This window comes from Podarcis filfolensis (genome assembly GCF_964270895.1).
Source record: "Podarcis filfolensis genome assembly, chromosome: Z".
Classification (NCBI taxonomy): domain Eukaryota; kingdom Metazoa; phylum Chordata; class Lepidosauria; order Squamata; family Lacertidae; genus Podarcis; species Podarcis filfolensis.
The window spans coordinates 2766874-2794047 of record NC_139617.1 but is presented as its reverse complement, the minus strand read 5'-3'; the positions used below and the strand labels follow the sequence as shown (position 1 = coordinate 2794047).

The following is a 27174-nucleotide window of genomic DNA, read 5'->3' as shown; positions in this document are numbered from 1 at the left end:
GGATTTTGGCATCCAGAGATTTTCCTTTATAACTATTTTATTTTACCTTGCAACCAACACGGACCACAGTAGAGGAAGAAAGTGCTAAAGTTTAACACTTCACCCCATCTGCTGCAATCCCAATTATCATCAGCCCCCTCCCTGCCCCTACTGCTAGGTAAAGGTAAAGGGACCCTTGACCGTTAGGTCCAGGCGTGGCTGACTCTGGGGTTGCAGCGCTCATCTCGCTTTATTGGCCGAGGGAGCCAGTGTACAGCTTCCGGGTCATGTGGCCAGCAGGACTAAGCCGCTTCTGGCGAACCAGAGCAGTGCACGGAAACGCCATTTACCTTCCCACTGGAGCGGTACCTATTTATCTACACCCCTACTACTAGCAGCCTGCTATTCATGGGCGTAGCCAAGGGGGCCCAGGGAGGGGAAGCTGCCCCCCCATCAACAAATATCGATAAAAATACATAGCAAACTAAGGTTCTGTCCCTCCCCAACAAAAGGCCTGCCTCCCTTAACAAAAATCCTGGCTATGCCCATGTTGCCATTTGTGTATTTTTTTAAAAAAGGCATGCACATTAAGTGCAAAGATGTGTTTAATGATGTGTCTTCTTTGGACCCTGAGAATTAATTTTGTCACTCAGAATCAAGAAGTTGCTCTGAGGAGCATAATGAGCAGCTGTTATGATGTCAGCCTCTGCCTTTATCTGTAGCACCTTTTAATGAGAAGAAAGTCTAACGAGCTGCATTCAGAGGAGGGAGGTTGTTTTTTCTAAAGCAGTCAGAAAAGTTGCTTGTTTATGCACTGTGTGCACAACTAGTAAACACCACTGAGGACAGCATGTTCTCCCCTCCTCACTGAACACATTGCAGCAGCAAAGTATTGGCTCCATCCAGGCTACTCATCCATGCAGACGTGATTTATTACTGCATCTGTAGAGGAATGCACAGCTTTGTTGCCACATGTCTCCAGCCAGTTGGACACATCTCTCTTTTGGCTCCTTCTTCTCTGCTTACACACACACACACACACACACACACACACACAGCCTTCTGATCATTACGAAAGGCCTTTCTGCAACATTAGGACTAGCACCAGCCACACATAGCATCATCATCTTTGGACATGATCCAGCATGCACTTAAGCTCAGTGATTTCAATTGCTGAGATGGTGCTGGCACTTTGAAGACTTAGGTTACTGTCCTAAACACATTTGAAACACAATCTTAAACATGGTTACTAAGTCCTATTAAGAAGACAATAGGAATCCTGCACCTGGATCAGGCCAAAGGCCTATTTAGCCCAGCATCCAATTCTCAAAGTGGTGAACCCTAATGGGATGCCTACAAACAGGGCATCTCCCTGCTTGCATACAAGAAATTGCCATTCCAAGGCAAAACTGTTCCTGATAGTGGAGGGAGAACATGGAATGGGGCCTACGTCTGAGTAGATGTATATTCTAGGATTGCACTGTGATTGTGGCCAGAGCTTTTGTGGACAAGAAACTTCTGGTGATGTGGGCTCTGGTCCACAGAAGCTTATGCTGCGATACATAACACCTATTGGGTGCTAGAAAATAACTATGTTGCTTTTGCTGAACAAGATTAAGACAGTTACCTCTCTGTGAAGCTGTGTTGGAGGACTATAGCTCTCTTCACACAGAAGGTCCCTGGTTCAATCCCTGGCTTCTCCAGTTAAAAAGATCTGGTAACTGGCATTGCAATATCTTCATTAAAGTGTAAATGGGTCAATTACCTATTGAAACCTTTTCATATGCAGAGTGAGCAGCGTTTAGTAAGTGAATGTTGGTTAGAGTAGACTTCTTGCAAGTAGCGTCTTCTCCACAGAGGGCTATAGTCCTCCTGTGAAAGGAGACATGGAACTGCTGCCTCTCTTTGCCTCTTCACTGATCACTCTCTACTCCTTGAAATGTCTAGTAACACATCCCATATGTACAGAAGAACTGCTAACACAATCAGCATTCTAGCTAATGCTGCTGCGTAAAACCCACAGCCTCTTCCCCTGACTCTCACAGATCCAGAGTCAGATCCTGACAGCAAACAGGACAGCTCCAGGACAGAAGAAAAGCCATGCCCAAGAGACTGCTCTACCTCTATCTACATTCCTGAACCAATGGGAGGGGGGATGACCCAGCAAGTCATACACTCGCCCTCTGTTCTGTTGCTATGATAAACCAATTCCCCTGCTCTCTTATTATAGGCATTGGGGATGTGCTAACTCAAGACATGGACCATGATAGCACTGTGTCATTTAACCCATTGCTCACCAATGCCTTTTTTCCATTTCCCTAAGCTGAAAATAGTCACAGGTGTCCTTCCTCCATCAGACACATTTTGAGATGCTGAGGCATCTAGGAAGGTTACAGAGGCTGTGTGCCACAAGAGATCAAAATGCAAAACCTGCCCTGCAAGCCCAGCTCCAGCGAACCATTATTTGTGATTGCTAAAGGTCTTGCAGTGGGCTTTGGCTCCCCTTGTTCTGTTTTTATCATGGCAAAAGTAGAGCCTTTCTCAGGAATTTTACCCATCCAGCTGTCCAAACTGGGGTTGATGGGGTGTGAGTGAAGGAAGCAATCATTTATAGTCTTGTCTTCAGTGTGGGATGAATCATGTTTGGACTCGGGTCCCGAAAGAGCATCCCTTGAGAATCTCTCTTTTTTGTCTTCATCCTGATAATGAAGGCTGATAATGGTGCTCATCCCCACCAGTTGTTGCCCCCAGGATGGACTGGAAACAGCAGGCCTAAAACAGCTGATCCTGGGCAAGGCCCCTTCTTAGGACTCCGCAGCCAGGTCTCATACCAGGAAGGCAGTTGCTCTTTGAAGAAAGGAGTTGCAGTGTTGCAGTTGTCCTGATGGTGCCCAGGCAGACGCTGCAATGAGGATTTCCCCCTTCAGTCTTGCTACTCAAAATAGTGAATCTGAACTCTGAGGGTGCTTAAGAACCGATGAAGTTACTGCTGAATCAGGTCAGAGGCCCATCTAGCATCCTGTTATCACATTGGCTCAACAGATGCCCCAAAGGGAAGCCCACCAGCAGGACCTGAGTTCAAGAGAAGCACTCTCCCCCGCTTGTGATTACCAGCAAATGTTATTCAGAGGCAGCAAGTGGAGGGAGAAGACTGCCATTGACATCCTCATCATGAATTTGCCTAATCCTCTTTTACAGCTGAGGGCAATAGTTTAACTATACTCTGTGGGAGTAAGTGCTTTCTTTTATCTGTCCTGAAACTTCCAGCATTTAGCTTCATTGAAGTCCATGAGTTCTGGTATTATGAGAGAGAGGGAGGGAGGGAGGGAGGGAGGGAGGGTAAGAGAGAGAGAGAGAGAGAGAGAGAGGGAGGGAGGGAGGGAAGTGCTTCCACATCTGCCCCCACCCACCCACACTAACCCTTTTTAAAAACTCAAAAGCCCTCCCCTCATAGGTATGATGCTCCAGTCCATTTATTGTTTTTGGCTGCACTTTTCTTCCAGGCAGTCTCTATTCTTGGTGGGATCCAATCACACATTGGCAAATTCATGTTGCACAATTAAACCTGGTTCAAAACTTTTGCACGAGAAACCTGCTTCACCAGAATTGTACTTTTCGGGATAAGTAAAGTGATGGGGAGATGCATTGGAAAGCGGGATAACATTTGCTTGACACGTTGTTGCCTGATATTGAAGCCATGGATTCTGCATCTGGTCCCAGTCTCAAGATGAATGTCAGGAGGGTTAGCTGACATTCCCACGAGGTCCTTTTAGGGGCTATGCAGGACTCAGGTTGCACCAACATGCTGGGAACCAGGTGCATGACAGTGGTGGATATCCTGTCTCTGGAAGCAAAAAACTTGTCTCTTACCCAGGTCTCTTTGCATTCATAGGCAAAGCAGACAGGTTCCTGGTACTATATAGGTGGAAAACTGGAATAAAGAGAAACAAGGTTATTTTCTATGAACAAAAGGCACATTTGGATGTGGAGAATATTGTGCTACTTTTCCTGATTCTAATGTGAGTACTTCTGTCCCATTTTCTAATGTTCCTTTCACACTGCAGTACCTCTTGCATTTTGGAATTGTGCCTTTTTGATCAGCATTTGATCAGCAATAGACCTCCAGGTATAGGACGGTATATAAATTCTAATAATAATAATAATAATAATAATAATAATAATAATAATAATGCAATGAATCTCATTCAACCCAGTGGGTGTGGTGTGGTACATCAAATAATGTTACTGGACAGTGAAAACAGTAGGAAAGAGCTGAATGCTGGTATACTGCCCCATTTAAAAAACAAAAAACTTTACTCACATGCTTTTTGGGATAATGGGGCTGCAAACAAGGCTTTTTGAGAATCAAAAAACATGGAGATGTGAGCTTAATATGCGCTATATTCCATTAGTTCCAAAGGTTGCATCTACTTTTTCACATGTCCATGGGCTTAATCAATTAGAGCAGGGGTTGGCAAAGTTTTAGTGGCTTGGGCCAGTTCACGGTCTCGCAGACACCGCGGTGGGCCGGAGTGCAAACGCTATTTCTTGCACTCCTTCGGGCGCAAAGGAGGTGTGCACAGCTTCCCATTGGCTGCAGGAGTTTCCTGCAGCCAATGGGATGCCGGCTAGCATCACGGAAGGCTGTCCCCACTCTGCTCCATGCTGGCTTAGCGCAGCATATGGGAGCCAACCAATCGGGTGCCGGGGGTCCCTGAGTGGGCGCTGGGTGTCCATTGGCCGGTTAAACGACCCCCACGGGCCGCTTGTGATCTGTGGGCCTTAGGTTGCCGACCCCTGAATTAGGGAATCCTTATTTCCTTAATAAGGATTTTGGATTTTGTGTATGAGGAAACCTTTCAATGATAGGTGGAATAAGAGGATAGTTGTTATTTTTTATATTTAAAAAGGATGCCAAAAAGACATTTGCAAACAATCAATGTAACTGTGCTACCAGGAAATAGTCTCTGGATTCCCACCCCCACCCCCCACTTTGAAGGAGTACGGTGTGTGGTTTCTCCAACAAACCTTATCTGGGAGTTTTGGAATTTATTCAGAGACATTCTGAAGTGCTTTGCTCATCCCTGTGTATAAAAAGGAAGATAAGACAGGGTTTTATACATTGCCAGTATCTTTGAAAACCCAAAACAAAGCAACGCTTTGGACAAAGGGGATGTTAGCTATTTATGCACAGTATAGGAACTCTCAGAATCCTAGAATTGCAGAGTTGGAAGGGATTCTGAGGACCATCTAGTCCAACCCCCTGCAATACCTGCTCTGAGTGCTCACAGAAATGAAGGGAAGCCGGCGCCCACCAGGGCAAGGGCCTTTTCCCCAGCGACAATCCAGCTGTGCAATATCCTGCTAGGGAAGCTCCCAGCACCATCCTTGAGGTTCTTTCCGGCCAGCTGGACCATTCTGTTTCCCAAGGCCTTATTGAGTCATAGAAAACATTTACGTACTGCTATATCATTAAAAATATCCAAGCCATTTACGATAATTGCATGCTGCTTAGTAGAACACAAATGGCTTACAATAAGTTTAGTTTGTGTGTGTGTGTGCGCGCGCGTGTGCGTGCGTGTTAACTTTGGGGTGGTAAGTCTTATCTGCTGGAAGGAGAAAGTGGAAACCTCTCAAGAAGGATATGTGTGGCCTGGCTGGGTCACGGACAGAAGGCGGAGTGCAAGGACTGGAAAGAGAGACAGACACATTTGTTTGACTGTTTAAGGAAGACGCTGTAATCTTCACCTAAGGAAAAACTAAACCCATGCTTGGATTAACATGTGAATGTAAATACTTTGCATATATCCTTCTTTAGCTATATGTTCTGCATGTAAAACGTTTTGAATATTTTATCACTTTAATTTCAAGAAAAGAATCAGAATTGCACATGATTTGGCTTCCTAGCTGCTACTCTGCCAGCACAGTATGTTGATACAATAAATACGAAGAAAGAGAGGGAGAGAAAGAGAAAGTTCGAAACACACTTCAAAGACTGGCACAAAGAAAGAAAGAGAGAGAGAAAGAGAGAGGAAGAAAGATAGCTGGCTAAGCAAAGCACTTCATATGGTGAGGTAAGCTGCAAACATGCTTATTAACTTTCCATTTTGCTCAGGTCTTGATCAGTTTGCTATCAAGAAATTTGCTGAGGAGTTTGAAGAAGGCACAGTGAGTGGGAGTCTGAGAAATTAATTAGTGAAACTCTGAAACTTTTTACTCTTTCATGTGAAAAAGAAGACAAAGAAGATAAGAAGCGGTTTTATATATTGCTGGTATCTCTGAAAACCCAAAACAATGCAATGCCTGGGACAAAGGGAATTTAAGCCAATTATGCACTGTGTGGGAACTCTCAGAATCAGTAGAGTTGGAAGGGACTCTGAGGCTCATCAAGTCCAACCCCCCTGCAATGCAGGAAGAAATGGGTGCCCTGTTAATGCTGGAATCCTTGCTTTCTTTTCTTTTGTAAAAGCAAACAAACATAAAGGATTCTTCTTACACCAAATCCGGGTCAAAAAAACAAAGGTAAAATAGACACAGCAATATTAAGCGACTGAAAAAAGAACTTCCAATTTGTAGGTATACTTTTATCATAAAGATGAGCCTTTGCCAACCTGGTGTGCTTCAGAGGTTTTGAACTGAAATGTCATACTCAGTTATCTCAGGCTGATAGGAATTGTAGTCCAAAACCAGACTGATAATCACGTTGCTTTTGAAAAACAACCAGTGGGGCAATATCAGAAGGTTTGCAGATGGTTTGCAGAGGATGCTTTTTAAAAATTATTATTAAGACAAATGACTGAAAGGGAGCATCTCACCCCTCAAACAGCCCAGTGAACACTGCCAGTCTGGGATGCTCCTCAACTGACAACCTGAGTAAGCAGTCAATGCTGATGTCCTGGTTTTGGTTGTGTATACCAGTTGAGACCAGGAAACTTAAAAGAGCATCTCACCCCTTCTATACCAAATTGACCACTGCACTCTGCAGGTGAGGGCCACCTGCAGGTACCAACCTATAAGGGGATTCCTTGAGGAGGTCACCAATAGAGGACCCCAATAGAGGAATTGAGCAGTTAGTGTCATGACACCTCCTCTTTGGAATTCCTCCCCCTTGAGTCTTAGGGCTCATTCATACTTACCTTTGCTCTGCCTTTCTAGGCACAGGTCATGGCTTCCAAGGTCTGTGTCTGAGCATTCCCACCCCACCCCCCTGCTTTCCCCAGGAAAACTCCACCTTTACCACTGAATTGGAGCCAATGGGTTTTCTGTGGATTGCTGTTTGCTCCGGTTTTGTGGCAAATAGTGGGTTCCTGTGGCTCCTCTAGGGGTAAAGAATTAATATCATAAACATCATCTAGGATGGGGGGGGAGTGTCTGATGGGAGTTGTAGTCCAAAATATCTGAAGGGCAGCAGGTTGCAGAAGGTTGTTACAAAGGGGCACAGAGCGCTTGCTTCACATGCAGGAGGGTTACAGTCCAAGGGAATGTGTGGGAGGGCTTTGTCTGTGGCATCACCTCACCTGGGGAGCTTCCTGCCCAAAGAAGTTAGCTCATCTTCCTCTTTATCTGTGTTCTGACATTTGAAGGTTTTCATTTTTTAAAGCAAGACTTTGATTCTCTTGCTGCTTCATCAATTGCTAGTCTCAATGGGTATGTGAGCACTGGTGTTTGTTTTTCTTAAACACACTTTTAGAGTCTTGAATTATGCTTGATTTATTTCATTGTTTCAATAATGGGGTGTTGTTAATTTTAGTCAGGGGTATTTGTTTTATTCTTTAGGCCCCTCCAGACTGGTATTTTATTGTGGGTGTATTCTGCACTTGACATAATCATAGTACATTTATGGTGAATTTATTCTGCATTATTAGTTCTGTGATGCTACTGCATGGGGAGCATTAATGCTGTGGTGTATTCAATTTCCCCAGTATTTCAGAGGTGAAAAATAAGTGTGTTTCCAGGAAAGAGTGTAGTGGATGAGCCAAACAGAGTAAATGATACCATACGAGTCATGCATACGAGTATGCTTATGGCAAAGGCAAGGAAACAATGGTTTGTGATAACCACTCCGAATAATAATAGTTCAGATGTACATTTCTTGTAAGTTTGCTTTAAAGTTATCAAGCTATGGATTCTACCTGTTGTAATCAGTCTCCCAGAGTTAAAACGATAAGGACTTGGTTGCCCTCTATAGGCAAAAGAGAATTTTAAACTAAAAATGCAACACATGGAGTTTTAGTAAGTAGAAAAGGCTCTTACAAGAAAACCCTTCGCCCCCCCAACAAAATATTTGAGGGGGATCCTCATTCAAACAGTGTGCAAGCATTGCATCTTGTGATCAGTTATTCGGGGTGGAGCTTACCAGCCCCCCCAATATTTTATTAAAGTTGGCCCCCCGACTTTGTGTCCATACAGCTTCTGCCTATTTGTATTTCATACAATATTATATATATATATATATATATATATATATATATATATATATATATATATATGGTTTTCCAAATTAAAGTTTTGCAATCACATATCCAACATACATCATAAAAACAAGATTCCAAAGAATCTCCTGAACTTCCCTCCTCCCCTTTGTGGGGCCTATTGTGAGTCATTTCCTCCTACATCTTTTATAATAATCCAAATCTTTTGCACCTCCATTATATCCAAAATTAAACTACAAGTGTTATTCCAATCCTACTAACGATTTTAACTGTTTACAATGATTTTTAAGATAAATTAGAAATTTCCCCCATTCCTTATCAAAATTTTGGTCTTCCTGATTTCTGATTGCCTGTTTGTATTTCAGATCTAGAGTCACGTTGCACATTTTTAAAACCCTACATGGACTCTTCATAAGCAGCCCGTCAAACCGCGGCCACTCCCTTCTATTACAGTTTCTGGCAGAAATAAGGAGAACAGCTGCGCTCTGCTTTTCTCTCTCTTTTTTTTCATGTCCTTTCGGCAGCATCGTTAGGTCCTCACTGCACTCCGATTAAGCTTCGTATCAACACCTGGCTAGCAACGCGTTTCCGTGATCAGCATCAAGGTCTCGCCTTGCTATCCGCTCTATCAGCCCCGCTGCGCGTCCTTTGCTCTGAGCACCCTGCAGCTTTGCAGGAGGAAGAGGGGGAACTTCTGACCTTGGGGCTGCTCCGGAGTTTCAGAAGCAGAAGCCGGCGGGTCTGCTGTCTGTGCCTTCCAGTTGGCAAACCTTTTGCCCATAGAAGGGGGAATAGCACATGGGGCAGGGTCCGCCAGTTCCTCACAAAAGCCCTCTCTCCTTGGCGGAGGAAGGAAAACCCATCTTGCGGTCCTCACTGACTAGCACAGCTAACGACTCAGGCTCACGCACTGAAGTAAGCCCCACCGACTGCAAAGGGACTTCCTCCAAGGAAAATGTGTTCCTCCATGCCCCTCACTCATCCCTGTCTTCCGCCGAATTAGCCCTCTGAATTAACCCCGTTCAGCCTAAGAGCAGAAAAGGGGTTGGCAAGTTGGGGCGGAGCGATCTGGCCCTTTAGCTTAGAAAGGCAAAACTGTAAAAAAGGTAAAAACTGTAAAAAAAAATTAAAAATCTACAGTGGTACCTCAGGTTACATACGCTTCCGGTTACAGACTCCGCTAACCCAGAAATAGTGCTTCAGGTTAAGAACTTTGCTTCAGGATGAGAACAGAAATTGTGCTCCGGCGGTGCGGCGGCAGCAGGAGGCCCCATTAGCTAAAGTGGTGCTTCAGGTTAAGAACAGTTTCAGGTTAAGAACGGACCTCTGGGAGGAATTAAGTACTTAACCCGAGGTACCACTGTACTGTAAAAAGCATGCATTTTAAAATGTGCACTGTCCGCAGTCCTAGATCCGTTTTCTGGCACTTAAGTCCCACTGATCACAGCGGCGATTACTTCTGGATAGCCTTGCACTGCAACATGGCTGGCATGGCTCATTCCATAGAACATGAGATGCAAGGTAGCGGGTTCGGGTCCCATGTTGGTTGAAAGAATCCTGCATTGCAGGGGGTTGGACTAGATGACCCTCGAGGTCCCCGATCGCTTCTAACTCTACGATTCTTTGATTCTAACACAGAGACACACAACCAAGAATTTGGCAATGACGTGCTGCAGTGTGCAAGTAAAGTAAATGCCATATTGGGGGGGGGTTAAAGGGGGAAAGAGGGGAGGGAACGATAGCATGAGGGAGGAAACTTTTCCTTGCTAACTTTTCCCTCCCCTCTTTTCACCCCTAAGCAGTCAGTCCACCAATCTGTATGGGAATAATAAACACCATACCAACCTATGTACGACTGCTATCAGGATTTCTAAGCTAATGTATGTTAAAGCTCTATGAATGTACGTTATTCTATTTTTTCGTGCCTCGTACTTGATGCTGGTGATGGCGCAAGCAGTTTTCTTTAATTTGAAGAGGAGAAATCGTGGGAGAGTTACTGCGGCATAGACATTTTGATTTCATATATATATATTTCTGGTTCCTTGGGACTAATTTTTAATTTTTCCTTTCTGCGGTTGCTCTGCTCCGTTGCGTCAGCCAGTCTTTCAGATTCACAGCAGGTACCTATCCATGCTTACTCAGAACTCATTCGCACTATTTTCAGTTGGGTTTCCTCACGAGTAAGGGTGCATAGCATTGTAGACTCAGCTGCCTTCCAGGCCAATTCGAAGTGCTGGTTTTGACCTATGAAGCTATAAATGGCTCAGGACCGCAATTCCTCAAATACCGTCTCTCTCCGCATGAACCAATCTGGGCCCTGCGTTCATCAGGCCCTTCTTCGTGTGCCTCCTCCTTGAGAGGTGCGGAGGGTGGCGACAGGGGAACGGGTCTTTTCTGCAGTGGCTCCCTGTCTGTGGAATGCTCTCTCCAGGGAGGTTTGGGCGCCAGACAAAAACCAGGTCTTTGGCTGTTTGATATCCCCTGCCATTTTAAAATGTGTTGTAGGAAAGGGGATTATTGGGTTGTCTAATTATTATTACGTATTTTGTGCTTTTTAAATCGTAATTTTATGTTGTGAACTGCCCTGAGACCTGCGGGATGGGGCGGTATACAAGTTTAATAAATAATAATAATAATAATAATAATAATAATAATAATAAAGATTCAAAGTAACATGTAAACATGTAACATGTAACATGTAAACATGTCAGTGCAGCATGGCATGGCATAGCAAAGCATCCCCCCATATACATAACCAAAAACAGTGTCCACGCCTCTCTTCAAAAACATAAGCTATTCTACTGTTCTCCATTACATATTGTTGTCAACAGAGATTTTCAACTCTGACAAATACGAAAGATCAGAAGGGGGGGGATTGTGTTGTTGGGGAGATGAGAGTTTGTCTCAAATTTTGTCTTATAAATGACATTACCTGACAAAAGCAACTTCACACCTCCCATTCAGTTTATATATATACTTAAGGTACATATGTAAGAGGCTTGTTTTTAATTTTATTTTGGGAATAATTCATGTTGTTATGTAGCTTCATTGTTTCGCACTTTCTGGATGCTTCGTGATCATATTCTATAGCAGCTGTGTTCCGTGTTATAAATTAAGCACAGATAAGCGTTGCTTCTTTTTGTTTTTCAGTGTATTTTTTTATCAATAAAAAATTGGTATGGCATGAGCAAATTTTTATTCTGAAAGTGTGGCCCAGAGAAAACAGTTTGAGAACCACTGGTTTAGCTAGCTGGGAGAGGGGAGGCTTCTCACGCCCTTAGAATCCTAGAACTGTAGAGCTGGAAAGGGTCCCGAGAGTCATCTAGCCCAACCCCCCGCAATGCAGGAATCCAAACTAAAGCATCCGTGACAGATGACCAACTTCTGCGTAAAAACCTCCAAAGAAAGAGAATCCACTTCCTGGGAAGTTTTTCAGCAGAGGTTGGGTGGTTATCTGTCATGGATTCTTCTTGTACCGCCCAACTCTATGATTCTAAGAACGTTGCAATAAGAAAACCCCTCTTCTGGGAAGATGTCTCCTTAATTGCGGGCAGAAGCTAGTGGTATACAATAAAGTTTCCCGCAAGTTTTTCTTTAAGGTGAACGCTGAAGGTGTCTGCTGAATTTCTATTGGTAGAGCCTTTGGACCAATGACAAGACAGGCTTTGTTTCAGGTGGTTTGAGGAGCCTCGCCCAGGACAGTTCAGCAGCTGAACTGACTCGGTAGCGAGCGGGAGGCAAACTGAAGCAGCTTCTGCGGACGGAGATTCGGAATCTGAGGAGAGAAAAAGGTAAGACTGAGAGCTCCAGGAGCCTCCTCGGTTCACCCGGGCTGACTCGCGTTCAGAATCCTCCGCAGGGACTTCCAGAAGTGCATTTGGAGGGGGCTCCCACCTTGCAGGAAAGCGCCCCCGCTGCTCCCACTGCCCCTTGGCGCCAAACGGAAGCCTCCGAGACCATTTGTCACCGAAGCGGAGCAAACGGTCCGGGCGGGATGGAAACACATAGGTTTTTCTATGTGGTAGGGATAGCATTTCAACTGAAGCCCCAATTTTTCAGGTCCTAAAGATGAGCATCCAAAGATGCGTATGCGCCGGGATGCTGTTCCGAAGGGATGTGCGCGTGCGCGCGTGGAGCGACTGTGGTGGGAATCGGCACCTGCTCGAACTTAAACAATTGCAAAAGTTTATGCGCCTAAGAACTTGAAAGGATACGCATGCATGGGGGACCGGGAACAAAACGCTGGGGTCGGGCTTCCTTGCGCCCTAATATTCGAGTTAGCTGTGTGTCGCCTGCCCTGGTCCCTGTAGCACCCGCTCTCTGCGCTTGCATGGCGACTTGGAAGAGGACTTCTGTTTTGCAACAAGGAAGGGGTGATTTTGGGGTGGTGGTGGTTTGGTGTTGGAAGATTTAACTTTCCGATCCTCAGCTGTCCCCAATTAGGTTTAAAAGAAACCTTCTGTTGAGTCTTCCCCTCTCTCCTTGCAAGGAGACTTGAACACGGATCATCTCCCCACGCCACAGCAAAGCAAATTAAACTCGGAAAAAGCGCCACAAAATATTTATTTTCGTGGGGAGGGTGAGTGTGCATACATGCAAGCTTGGGGCGTCCTTCGCAGTTTCTTAGGTTCTCGAATGTGCTGCAAATGAGCTGGCAGCAACCGCTGCCCTTCATAGGAGTCTTTTTGCTTTGGGGACCAGCCTTTCGCTTATGCGTGTTTGCCCCGTTGCCGTTTGCCTGTAGTTGAGCCTCCTTATTCCCCTCATAGCTGTCAACCTTCCCTTTTTTTGCGGGAAATTCCCTTATTCCAGCGCCGTTTCCCGCTGCTATCCCGGATTGTTAGATATCCCGTAGACTGTCCCCGGAACAGGTGAGGCTGCTGATCCCTTATTTTCAAATCTGAAAAACATTTGTTCTCCAAATGTTTTAGGTGGAGGCTGGTGAAAGTTGTTCTGCAAAGCCTCTGGAGCGGGCAGCAAATTGGCAAAAACTTTCGTTTTTGTGGACCAGTGCAGTTTGGCGACGAGAACAGAGGTAGAGTTTTGCTTATTGTAATCTAAGGCTCGTCCAGGCAGGATAAAAGTGAATGGTTGAATCTCAGAGCTGGAGGGAACCCCAAGAGTCACTTAGCTCAGGCTCCTATTGATGGAACCTGTCTGTTGAAATTGTGCAAACCATTCGGGAACCAGATGCCAGGAGTGGCGGTATAGAAATATTTCCAATGAATGCATTAAATACCATTGAAAGAAACCACCCCCGTATGGTACTCCACAAGAATTATTTTATTTATTTTATTTTCCTTAAAGTTTAAGCACTGCTTGACTGTATAAACATATTTCAAAGCGATTTACGGGGGGGGGGGAGAACAATGACTTTAGATGTGAAAACTGTTAAAAACAAGTATTTAAACATTCAAAGAATAATCATTAAAATCAATGATGAGCCAAAAACATTTCAGTATTCTACATATCTTGATAGGATTGCCTAAACGGACATGTTTTAATTTTATCTTTTATTTTTATTTTTATTGAATCTTCAACAGAAAATAGAAAGGAGAAGAAGAAAAGAATCACAATTATTAACATTACCAAAAACATGATGAATGAAAACAGGTTTGTTATGATTCACACGTTTTTTGAAAATAGCTGTTATTTATTTATTTCGAAAATATATTATTTTACTTTCTTTGCTATAGAGTTTGGATAGTGTGTATGCCAGCCTGAAAATAAGTATTTATTTATGAAAGCTCAACTATATTATAAACTGAGATAACTCCTTTGTTATGTACCCCATTACCTGAACCTCATTAACTTTCTGTATGTTTTACACTATGGTTGTAAAATGTTTAATGATGTTTTTATGGGTTTGTGGGGTTGTTTTTTTTTTTGTTTTTTTTTTTGTAAACTGCTTTGAGTCCCCCCACCCCACCCTCTAGTAGTATATTCATTTTATGAAATAAATAAAATAAATAAATAAATAAGCAAAAAGAAATATCAAATTGCATAGAAATTGCCATGATTACTTTGACCTCTTGCAACTTTCAGTTTGTGGGATAATTCTTCTAATAGCACTGTTTGCGAAACTACAGTGTACCATTGATCCAGATTTAAGAAATCCAAAGCTTTCCAAGATCTGGCTATGTCAGTGTGAGCTTCAGTTAACAGATATATAAGTCCTTACTTACTAAATGCATTGTTTCTCCTGTAAATACATCAGGTAGAGCCAAATAAGAACAGAGAGGACTACTTTGTGCTGTGATCAGTGAAATACTATTCCCAAAAGTTGCTTTGTTGGGGTAGTCCCACCACTTGTTTTTGGACATACCAAGGCCTGCACAGCCCCTCTAGCATACAGGAGTTGGTCTTGTGAAGGACAGCGGCCTGAGGGTCAAGCACCAGCCATGGCTGACTTGAGAGGACGTTCCTTTGTCAAAGCCAATGAAGACTTGTATGGTCTTTTTGACCAGCTTTCTTTCTTTATTTGCCAGTTTGATTCCCACCATCCACAGGGGTTTGCTTAAAAGAAGTGAATAAAATGTTGATTAATGTTTTATAACATATAGAAAATAGTCATTTTAGTAGATTGGCTTCTCCTATAATTAGTTTTTCAGCACTTCTCAATTGTCAGCTAGCCCCCTTTTTATATAGTTTGAGCAATTAAAATGAAATACTTTAACTGGCACCCACGAGATTCTATATACCGGTATGTATATAGTTCTAATTTTCTCAATGTTTAATTGCTTTTTAATTACCCCCTCCCCATGATTATAGCAGTTCTTTTAGAGGGCCTTCTATTTTACATACATATCTTAATTACCAGATGCACCAGATGGACGGGGTATAAATAATAAATTATTATTATTAATTATTATAATTATCATTATTGCTATTACTTTTATTTCACAGTAAAGAGGAAGGAAAAGCAGAGACTGGCCCACAGCCTTCGGATGGGGGAGCAGCTGGCAGCAGTATTGACTCTCCTGTTGAGGGGGAAGAAGAAGCCCTGGCAGTGCTTGACGTGCTTGAAGAAATTGAAGAATTGTATGAAGATGAAGATGATCGGTTTGTAGACCTATCCCTGGCAAGGGAGGATGATATGGATGCTCTGTTCCCAACGTTGGCAGCAACTCTAGAAAGCGAGCAAGAGGATCAAGAGGGGCAAGAGGGGCAAGAGGGGCAAGAGGGGCAAGAGGGGCAAGAGGATCAGGAGGGGCAGGAGGATCAGAAGGGGCAAGAGGAGCAAGAGGGGCAAGAGGATCAGGAGGGGCAAGAGGATCAGGAGGGGCAAGAGGATCAGGAGGGGCAAGAGGATCAGGAGGGGCAAGAGGATCAGGAGGGGCAAGAGGATCAGGAGGATCAGGAGGGGCAAGAGGATCAGGAGGGGCAAGAGGATCAGGAGGGGCAAGAGGATCAGGAGGGGCAAGAGGATCAGGAGGGGCAGGAGGATCAGAAGGGGCAAGAGGAGCAAGAGGGGCAAGAGGATCAGGAGGGGCAAGAGGATCAGGAGGGGCAAGAGGATCAGGAGGGGCAAGAGGATCAGGAGGGGCAAGAGGATCAGGAGGGGCAAGAGGATCAGGAGGATCAGGAGGGGCAAGAGGATCAGGAGGATCAGGAGGGGCAAGAGGATCAGGAGGGGCAAGAGGATCAGGAGGATCAGGAGGGGCAAGAGGATCAGGAGGGGCAAGAGGATCAGGAGGATCAGGAGGGGCAAGAGGATCAGGAGGGGCAAGAGGATCAGGAGGATCAGGAGGGGCAAGAGGATCAGGAGGATCAGGAGGGGCAAGAGGATCAGGAGGGGCAAGAGGATCCAGAGGGGCAAGAGGATCCAGAGGGGCAAGAGGATCCAGAGGAGCAGACCGAATTTGACACAGATGAATTTGTTGATGCTTTATCATCATTTATGGACTTAACTCAACTGGAAGATGAAGAACATGATAGGGAAGAGGGGGAGGCTGCTGGTGAATGTTCAACTAGCACTGCTTGGAATAAACATGGCCAGGAAGCAATGAAGTACTTCAAAAGAGCTCCAGTTTCCCACTGTATGTCGGGAACCTTTGCCGCTGATCCTCCCGTTGAGAGGCAAGAAGAAGAGGGAGGAAGAGGAAGAGGGGAGGCTGACCCACAGCCTTTGGATGCAGGAGCAGCTGGCCGAAGTGCTGAGCCTCCTGTTGAGAGGGCGCAAGATAAGGAAGAGAGTTCGTCTCTGGAAGAAAAAGCTCTGGCAGTGTTTGCAGAACCTGAAGAAATGGAAGAATCTTATGAAGATGCAGATGAACAGCTTGCAGGCATGTCCCAGGCTGACATGGAAATTCTGCCCCCAACATTGGCATCACGTCCAGGAAAGGAGAAAGTGAGCCAGTTGCCCTCAGAGAGCACCAAATTCGATGCAGATGATTTTGCCAAAAATGTATCATCATTTATGGGCTTAAATCAACCAGAAGGAGAAGACCGTGATCATGAAGAAAATGCTGGTGGTGGAGCTTTACCTAGCATTCCTTGGAATAAACTTCATCATGAAGCAGTCAAGTACTTCAGAAGAGCTCCAGTTTTCCACTACATGCTGGGAATCTTTGCCACTGATCCTCCTGCTGGGAGGCCACAAATGAAGAGAAAACAAGAAGAGGAAGGGAGAGGAAGAGGGGAGACTGGCCTGGAACCTTTGGGTGGGGGAGCAGCCGGCCCCAGTGTTGATCCTCCTGTTGTGAAGCCAAAAATAAAGAGATGACAAAGAGAGGAAGAGAGAGCAAGAGGGGAGACTGGCCCACAGCCTTCAGATGGGGGAGAGGCCGCTCCCGTGCTGATCATCCTGCTGAGGGGGTGTAATCTAAGAGAAAGTATTCAGAATAATGATGGCAGTGCCTGCAGAGTTTTTTTTGGTAGAAACTTATGCATAAGCTTAAAAAAAAGTAGAGAGGATCTTGCAACTCTTAAATGCCTATTATAGAATTCCAATATGCTTCTGCCTTTTTTAAAAAAAGTATTTTATTATTAAACCTTGAAATGAGCAAAGAAAAAGCAATATACAACAGTTAACATCAAATTCCAAACCCTTTTGACACGAAAACCAAAAGAAAGAAGAAAAGAAATGTTTCTGCTTTTCTATCAGCTTTATCGATTTATGCAAAATCCTTGCTCTGTAGTAATATCCTACTTTCTATAAATCAACCTTCAAACCTAGATATCACAAGCTTATTTTTCTTTTTGTGCAAATAGTCCATAAGTAGTTTAAATCCTTAAAAATGTCAGCAATAATTTTACTCTAATTAAACATGCAAATCTATTAATTTCAATAACCATTCTCCCATAGTAATGATAAGCTCTTCTGTCTTTGTACATATAACAATCTTGCTGCTGTAATCATATATTGAAATAATTTTCTATACTCTTTTTCTAATTGTATATCCATTAATCCCAGTAAGAAGTTCTGCTTTTGGTTGATTAACATTCAAAAACCTCTGTATCAATGTGTTTGTTTCTATCCATTATTTTTTACCTTTAAAAAAAATATTTCAATAAAGATTTTCTTCGTTTACAAAAGTAAATGCATTTTATCTTCTTTCAGGTCCCAGAGTCTTTTCTACAGGTCAGTTACATTCATTGTGAGACATTAGTGTTGTACACAGTATAAGGTTGAGGAAGAAGAGGGGGGAGAGGGGGTGGGGTGCACATTGGTGTACATGAGTGCACAGGGTGTACACGGGCATGTGTGTATGGGTATACATGAGTGCACGTGAGTGTACATGTACATGGGTTATGTGGGGGTGTACATGGGTGTACATGGGAACATATGGGTGCAGAGGGGAGTGCTGTGGGGCTTCATGTGTCTAAAGAGAAAGCACCAGGAGATCAAAGCTTGAGTAAAGATGGGCAGACATGCTTAGCAACATGGCCTAAGGGGAGCCAGGAGGACTCAAATGTTATTATTGATTTTATTTATTGCATTTCTATCCCATGATTTCCCCCAAGGAGCTTTATTGGCTTCTGCACTGAAGGAGCCAAGCCCAAAATGGCAGTATTGAGAATAAAACATGGAGAGAGGAGACATTTGAACCCAGTTCCCTGGATCTTAGTCACAATGCTGCATACCTTCTCCAACATTTCTCCAATGAAAATAGGGACGTCCTATTCTACAATTATTACAGTGGTACCTCGGGTTAAGAACTTAATTCATTTTGGAGGTCCATTCTTAACCTGAAACTGTTCTTAACCTGAGGTACCACTTTAGCTAATGGGGCCTCCCGCCGCCAGAGCACAATTTCTGTTCTCATCCTGAAGCAAAGTTCTTAACCTGAGGTACTATTTCTGGGTTAGCAGAGTCTGTAACCCGAAGCATCTGTAAACTAAAGCATCTGTAACCCGAGGTACCAATGTATTATTATTATTAATTAATAATAATTATTAATTATATAAATAATAATAATTATTTATTATCATAGCTTCCAACATGTATAAAAACATAATAAAACATTACACATTAAAAAAACTTCCCTATACAGATGTCTTCTAAAGACTACTTATCTCTTTGGACTGGGGGTCACATACCTCTATGCCCTCCAACGTTTCTCTGATGAAAATAGGCACTGTGGTCTAAACCACGAGTCTAGGGCTTGCCGATCAGAAGGTCAGCGGTTCGAATCCCCACGATGGGGTGAGCTCCCGTTGCTCGGTCCCTGCTCCTGCCAACCTAGTAGTTTGAAAGCACGTCAAAGTGCAAGTAGATAAATAGGTACTGCTCCAGGGGGAAGGTCAACGGTGTTTCCATGCACTGCTCTGGTTCGCCAGAAGCGCCTTAGTCATGCTGGCCACATAACCTGGAAGTTGTACGCCGGCTCCCTCGGCCAATAAAGCGAGATGAGTGCCGCAACCCCAGAGTTGGTCACAACTGGACCTAACAGTCAGGGTTCCCTTTACCTTTAAGGAAAAGTGGGACTTTCCAGAATCAAATCAAAAACTGGAATGGCTTCTGTAAATCTGAGACTCTCCCTGGAAAATAGGGGAACTTGGAGGGTCTGATGCTGTTGGGTCTGATTTATGTGGAAGTGGGGATGGGGTCAGATCACCTCCGCAGGGACTAGAGTCCTCATCTATTGGCAGTTTTAATAACTGGCAAGGTCTTACCTGCTAGCAAGCAGGATGGTACATCTACTGCTGATTGATTGATACAGATATCAAATCAAGAGTCCAGCTTTCCTCTGGGCAGGAGGGAGGGTGGCTCAGAGGGGCAGACTTTGGCTTGCATGAAGCACCAGGCAAAGCCACTGTCTCCCTGCCTGTCCTACCTTCTGGCTTCCCCAAGCTCTCAGCGGGCTGCAGGCATCCAGAGCCCCTGTGGACCACCACTACAGCAAGCCATGAGCTGACACCTACAAGTGGCAGGGCTACTTTCTGGCTCTGACCATCCTCACGGGCAGCGGCTGCAGCCTGGCCTGATACATCCACAACATTACCTACAACAAGGGCCAAAGGGTAGATCAGGTGTTCCCACAGATCCTCGCTGCGGATGAACCGATGCACGCAGTCATGGTGAGCCTCAGGGAGGGGGTGGGACAGAAAGGAGGCACATTTCCAGTCCTAGAAGGAAGCAGAAGGGAAACAGCTCTGTTGCAGGAGGCCAGGTGGTCACATCTTTCAGGCACCTCTGCGGACCTCAGAGGTTGCTGGATGCAAGAACAGCCCATAGCTAGCTCTGGCCAAAGGGAGAGGCCTGACTAGCCCAGCATCCAGTTCTCACAGTGCCCAAATAACCCTAAGAACCTATTGCCATTTCTGGTGTTGAATTTGGGCCAAGCAGAGGGATTGGTTAGGTAGGGAGAATCTTGTGTCCCTGGACGAAGAAGTGAGATGGGGAAAGGATGGGTAGCTATTTCTCTCTCAAAACGACTTCCTTGTTGTGAGATGCATGTCACTGTGACATCCATTTCCAATAGAACATTCTCTGCAGACGTAGTCAACTGCTCTTCTTGAATGTTATGAAAGCCAGGCCACAGTTTGAAAACTCAGGGACAAGGTAGGGGGGTGAGACTTACTTCCATGACCTGGCATTTTATGGAAGAACACCCATTTGTTTTCATGCTGAACTACGGTACCCAGATCCATACTTTTTGTTTCCAACCATCCTCCAGAGAGCAATGGACTTTGTCAAGACTCTGGGTCTTGCATTAACACTTTGGGGAGCGCATTGTCTGGCTTCCTCATCATTTTTGCCTGATTCTAACCCGCCCCCTTTAAACAAGCGGAATTGAGGGAAACCAAAATCAGTAGCCAAAAATCCCAAACACAGATTGCTAGAGAGTCACAAACAGGGGATTGTATTATGTCACATCCTCTAAAATTTGTGGTGGGAACCTTATTCTTTCCGTCACTGCACCTATTCTTCTTACCTACAATGGGACGGACAGTTGTCAGAAAGCTCTCTCCAGAGTGTGCACAGCATTTTTATCTGGACAATGGATTTTTGCAACTTTCAAGGATTATTGCGTGCCTGATTTTCATCGCTGTACCTGTTTGAATCCTGGCACATCTTTCAATGTGAGCAAACCTTGTATTTTATTGTTTACTTAAACAGTCTGAGAGTGATTTCACATAGATGGGATGGGATTCAACATCTGCCTGAGCATCCTTGGATGACATAATTCTTTTTAGAACATTACACACCCTTGTCTTCAAAGCTTCTAAAGATAACAATAATAATAATAATAATTAGGCCGGGCTCAGGGCGGCTAACAAGCAATAATAAAAACAAATTGAATGAATACAACTTAAAAACAAGATTAAAATACAACATTAAAATATTGAAACATTAAAATATTAAAATGCAGCCTCGTCACAGGAGGAGAAAAGGAAAAAGAAAAAAGAAAGAGGGGGAGGGAATCAAATTGGCTCCAAGCCAAAGGCCAGGCGGAACAACTCTGTCTTACAGGCCCTGCAGAAAGAAATCAGATCCTGCAGGGCCCTGGTCTCATGAGGCAGAGCGTTCCACCAGGCCGGAGCCAGAGTTGAAAAGGCCCTGGCTCTGGTTGAAGCCAATCTAACTTCCTTAGGGCCTGGGACCACTAGGGTGTTGCTATTTATGGACCTTGAGGCTCTCCGTGGGACATACCGGGAGAGGCGGTCCCGTAGGTATGAGGTCCTAGGCCATGAAAGGTCAAAACCAGCACCTTAAATCTGACCCTGTACTCCACCGGGAGCCAATGCAGCTTGAAAAGCACTCAGTGAATATGCTCCCATGGCAGAGACCCCATGAGGAGCCTCGCTGCTGCATTCTGCACCCACTGGAGTTTCTGGGACAGCTTCAAGGGCAGCCCTGCATAGAGCGAATTACAGTAGTCAAGCCTGGAGGTGACCGTTGCATGGATCACTATGGCCAGGTCGGGGCGGGAAAGGTAAGGGACCAACTGCTTGATGCGGCGAAGGTAGAAAAATGTTGCCTTGGCTGTTGCTGTAACTTGCGCCTCCATGGAAAGGGAGGCGTCAAGGATTACACCCAAACTCTTAACGGAAGGCAATGGCACTAATTGGGCCCCCGCAAGAGAAGGGAGTTGGTCCCTCATCCCCATGCCATCCCGACCCAGCCATAGGACCTCTGTCTTTGAAGGATTTAGTTTCAATCGGCTCCCACGAAACCATCCAGCCACAGCTTCCAAGCATCTGGTCAGTGTGTCCGGGGCCGAGTCGGTGTGGCCATCCATCAGCAGATAGAGCTGAGTGTCATCAGCATATTGGTGACAGCCCAGCCCAAAGCGCCGGACAATCTGGGCAAGGGGGCGCATAAAGATGTTAAAAAGCATTGGGGAGAGGATTGCGCCCTGCGGCACTCCACACACCAAGGAGTGGCGCGATGACATCTCCCTCCCTAGTGCCACCCTCTTTCCCCAACCAGAGATAAAAGAGCACAGCCATTTACGGGCTATGCCCTGTATTCCCACATTGGCGAGGCGGTGGTCCAGAAGATCATGATCGACCATGTCAAAGGCTGCTGACAAATCTAAAAGGATCAGCAGTCCTGACCCGCCTCGATCCAGTTGTCTACGGAGATCATCTGTTAGGGCAACCAGAGCTGTCTCGGTCCCGAAACCAGGACGGAACCCGGACTGAAATGGATCTAAAGCCGATGTTTCCTCCAGAAACCTACCAAGCTGTTCGACAACCGCTCTCTCAGTTACCTTACCCAGATATGGAAGATTTGAAACTGGGCGGTAATTGGATAGGTCTAAAGGATCTAGTGAAGTTTTCTTTAAGAGCGGACACACCACTGCTTCCTTCAGTTCCCCTGGGAATGTCCCTGTGCCAAGGGACAAATTGATAATTTCAACTGGGGGATCCGCGCGACACCTGGACATGCCCTAATCAGCCAAGACGGGCATGGACTGAGGAGGCAGGTAGTGGGCCTACCAGCTTGGAGGAATCTATCCACATCAGCAGGGAGTATCTGATTGAAATGGTCCAACATTGGACCCGAAGTCAGTCGAGGGGCCTCCAGTTCAGTCACTGTATCTAAATTGGCAGAGAGGTCATGGCGGAGCAACAGGACTTTCTCCACAAAAAAGCTCGCGCATGCCTCACAGCTGTGGGTCGAATTTGAGCTTAAATTTGGTTGTCCTCCTAAGGATGTTATCAACCTAATTATTCTAAAAAGTTGTGCTGGGCGAGAGCTAGCGGATGCAATGGAAGCTGCGAAGTAAGATTTCTTAGCAGCTTTCATAGCCATCTCATAGGCTTTCATAAGCGTCGTATAAGATGTTCTTGAGGCTCCGTCACGAGTCCGTCGCCATATTCGCTCTAGCCATCTGAGATCCTGCTTCATTTTCCGGAGCTCCTCAGTAAACCAAGGAGCCTGGTTTCGACGGGGTCACAGGGGGAGCTTAGGCGCGATCTTATCGATGGCTGCCAAGAGCCAGTTATTCCAGTCCTTGACAAGGTCATCTAATGAGTCGCCAGGAGAAGTAGGGTCCTGCAAGGCCTGACGGAATCTATTAGGATCCATCAGCCTTTGCGGGCGAGCCCAAATAGGCTCATGAGCAGATAAGCTGCTCATGGGTGGAGATTTTTCACTCTGCTGATATAAGTATTTGCATTCTTACACAAATAAGAAGAGGAAAGATAATCAATCAATAAATATCCTCTCCTACTCATCAAAACCCACCCAACAGCCTCAAACCAGCTCTTGCAAATGTGACATTCAGTTCCTTTTGGGCTTATAGATTTTGCTTATCTTCTGGCAGTTTGGCCTCCATTAAACGTGGCCAAATGTGGAAGGAGACATGAGAGCAGCTCTTGTTTTTTCAGGACTCTTCAGCACACTAATATGGAGTATTCCCCATAAGAAAAATCTAAAAAGAGAGGGGGTGGGATTGGGCGGTGGGAAGTGGATGGATCCAAGGTGGTGACCAGTCAGGGTTGAGATACTTAGCTCCATCCTCAAATGCTCCAGCTGCTGAGTCTTCGGCCTTCCGTGTTGCAGCTCTTGAACAGCATATAAAGCCACCAGCCACAAATAATAACATTTTTTTAAAAGGGCAACACCAGTTCCCCTCTTCATATTTTTTGGTGTGCCTATGCACACATTTCTTATTATGCCACTGTTTGTCAAATGCTAGCTGCACAGTTTAATCACAAAGCTGTGCGTGTGGCACTCTGCTGGATGAAAAACAGGGCAAATGGTGCCTTTGTGTGGGGGTGGGGAGGAATAGAGAGCCAGTTTTACCAGCTGCCTATTCCACGTGTCCCTGAGAGCTTTACAAGAGAAGCTCAAGGTTATATGAAGCCAAAACAAGCAACTGACCAAGCCTTCTTTCTGAAGTGAAGGTGCTTCCTTTTCATTATTTGGGGAGACTAAATCTGTGGAATAAATCTTTTGTTAAAATTGCATCACGGTGTTATATTTCACTCACTCTACAGTTAAAAACTCACAGAAGCCATATAACAAATAAACTAGCTAACAAGCTGGAAGAAAACCAAATCTCCCCTCTGTCTCCTCCACAACCAACAGACCCTGGGGTCCCAAGTGTTTCCTTTTTAAAAATAAATAAATATTTTTATTAATTTAAAATAAATAGATTTATGAAAAACAGATGTACATACAAGTAAACAAACATACAATCAAACAAACAAATAACAGAAAAAATGGCCTTCCAAAGCTGAAGCTTATTATTCCTCCCACCAAAAAAATAGTAATATTTTTATTAAATTTGCATACCGCCCTTCATCAGTAGATCTGGTTTGCTACACTGGCTCCCAAGCCCCCTCTGCATCTGATGTATATTCCTGGTATCTTGAAGTGCTCCCTATGTTGGCAGTTTGTGCTCCTAAACATCAGAACATCAGAAGAGCCCTGCTGGATCAGAACAAAAGGGGTCCATCTAGTTCAGCATCCTGGTCTCACAGTGCTAACCAGATGCACCCAAGAAGGGCATACAAGAAAGATATAAGCACTATAACAGCAACTCCACCCCTTCACGGCTTCCAACACCTGGTACTCAGAAGCATTACTTACTCCGACCTCAGAGGCAGAGCACAGTCATGATGGCTAGTAGCCATCCATAGCAGACTCCTCCAGGAATCCATCGAATTCTCTTTCCAAGCCATCCAAGTTGGCAGCTGTGACGGACAGCAGAGCCAAGTGATGCAGTCCCTCAGAATTCCACCAGAGGACTAGAGCCTCCCTCTGATTGGCTACAGAGACAGCCAGCCAGAGGGGGGAGAGCAGCACTTTTGGAGGGAAAATAAAAGGAGCCGTTTCTGAGGGAGAGCGTTGGATAGGGCTTGATTTGAGATGTTAGATGGGGTTCAGTTTGAGCAGGCATAGGCAAACTCGGCACTCCAGATGTTTTGGGACTACAATTCCCATCGTCCCTGACCACTGGTCCTGCTAGCTTTGGATCATGGGAGTTGTAGGCCAAAAACATCTGGAGGGCCGAGTTTGCCGATGCCTGAGTTTGAGGGATAGGGCTTGATTTGAGGTATTAGACAGGGTTCAGTTTGAGGGATAGGGCTTGATTTGGGATGGGGGACAGGGAGCAGGAGAGGGTTTGTCTGAGGGAGAACTGGCTCTGGTTGGAGCAGAACATCCGCTCTGAGGAGAATACCTGTAGCTAGAGGGAAGATCGCCGTGGCTTAGCGAGGGAGGCCGTGTGGAGCGTCTTGGGAGAGGATTCAGACAGGAGTTAAAGTGGAGGGCTGAGTCTGAGGCAGGAGCTGGGGGGACAGGGACTCCCTGGGGCTCATTCCTGTCAGGAACAGAGGGTACCTCTAGGTACCTCTAGGTAAAGAAGAACCTAGAAACAAGGGGTGAGGGCAGTGCCAGATTTACGTATAAGCTAAACAAGCTATAGCTTAGGGCCCCACTCTCTTGGGGGCCCCGAAAAAAATTAAAGGAAAATAAACTGGATGTACATTTCCAAAATATAAGATAAAAAACAAATAAAATAAAAGCTACATACAGCAACAATGTTTTGTGTTGTGTAGGCTCCTATTTGCTATGTGTAAATTAGGTCCACAAATTACCATATAGCATATATTCAACACAAAAAGCAGCGACAATTAGTTGTTGACAAAGGACAGCTGGACGTATAAAGGGCCCCATTACCTCCAGTAGCTTAGGGTCTCATCAAACCTAAATCTGGCCCTGGGTGAGGGGATCCCCTGGGTCTGTTACACTAACTGGAACACCTCAGGAGGGGAGTTGCTAGGAGAGGGGAACTGGCAAAAAGCACCCCTCGCTCATGAAACTAAGTATTAAGTGGTGAAGGAAGCTGTGCTTCCACTTCCTGCTGCCAAAGTTAATATATTTGTAAGTATTAAACTATCTCAACTAAGTGAAGAAACGAGAGGGAAATAACTGAAACTGAGTTAAGTGTTTTACCACCTAGCCTAGAAACCTGAACACCTACCTGAAGTGTAAAGGTAAAGGTAAAAGTAAAGGGACCCCTGACCATTAGGTCCAGTCATGGCCAACTCTGGGGTTGCGATGCTCATCTCGCTTTACTGGCCGAGGGAGCTGGTGTACAACTTTCGGGTCATGTGGCCGCAGGACTGAGCCGCTTCTGGCGAACCAGAGCGGTGCACGGAAACGCCGTTTACCTTCCCGCCGGAGCGGTACCTATTTATCTACTTGTGCTGGTGTGCTTTCGAACTGCTAGGTTGGCAGGAGCAGGGACTGAGCAATGGGAGCTCACCCCATCGCAGGGATTCGAACCGCCGACCTTTCAATCGGCAAGATCAAGCAGCACAGTAGTTTAACCCACAGCGCTGCCTGCATGTACCAACTGATTGTTTAGTAACTGAAGTTTAAGAACTACTGTGCCTATTATATTGCATTTAAGCCTGTGTCATCTTTATATCTAGTTTAAGTAATTAGTTAACTTCTGTTTGAAAGAACACATCTCTTGACCCAACTTTGTTTCACAAACTTTTTTTGTAAATAAAACTTTTTTTGTTTGTTCAGCTCCTGCCTAAGATTAAGTTTTCCCTCACACAAGACCCACACAAGATAGCCTGTGGTAAATTATAGACATTCATTTAATTGATGTACTGTGAGGTGGGGGCAGTTGGTGGGCTGGATCAGCTACTTTATTAATTGGGTTGGTGGAATCCTCTACAGTGGCCATCACTCCTTCCTGTGGGAGTGAGGCCCATAGTTTAATGAGGTGCTGCATGAAAAAGTGCATTCTTTGGTCTGTCCTGAATCTCCCAACATTCAGCTTCATTGGATGTCTACCAGTTCTAGTGTCATGCAATTTAGATAAAAACTTTTGTGATGCGGAGG

General features: G+C 45.0%; 1 long non-coding RNA gene across 1 annotated transcript; it reads right to left on the bottom strand.

The window, feature by feature from the left end:
* Positions 1-14065: 14065 nt before the first annotated feature.
* Positions 14066-25356, bottom strand: LOC310754071. Its single transcript, XR_014543592.1, has 3 exons — positions 24904-25356; positions 19859-19982; positions 14066-14927 (listed from the first exon to the last, which is right to left on the bottom strand). It is a non-coding gene; the product is annotated as an uncharacterized lncRNA (long non-coding RNA).
* Positions 25357-27174: the final 1818 nt, after the last annotated feature.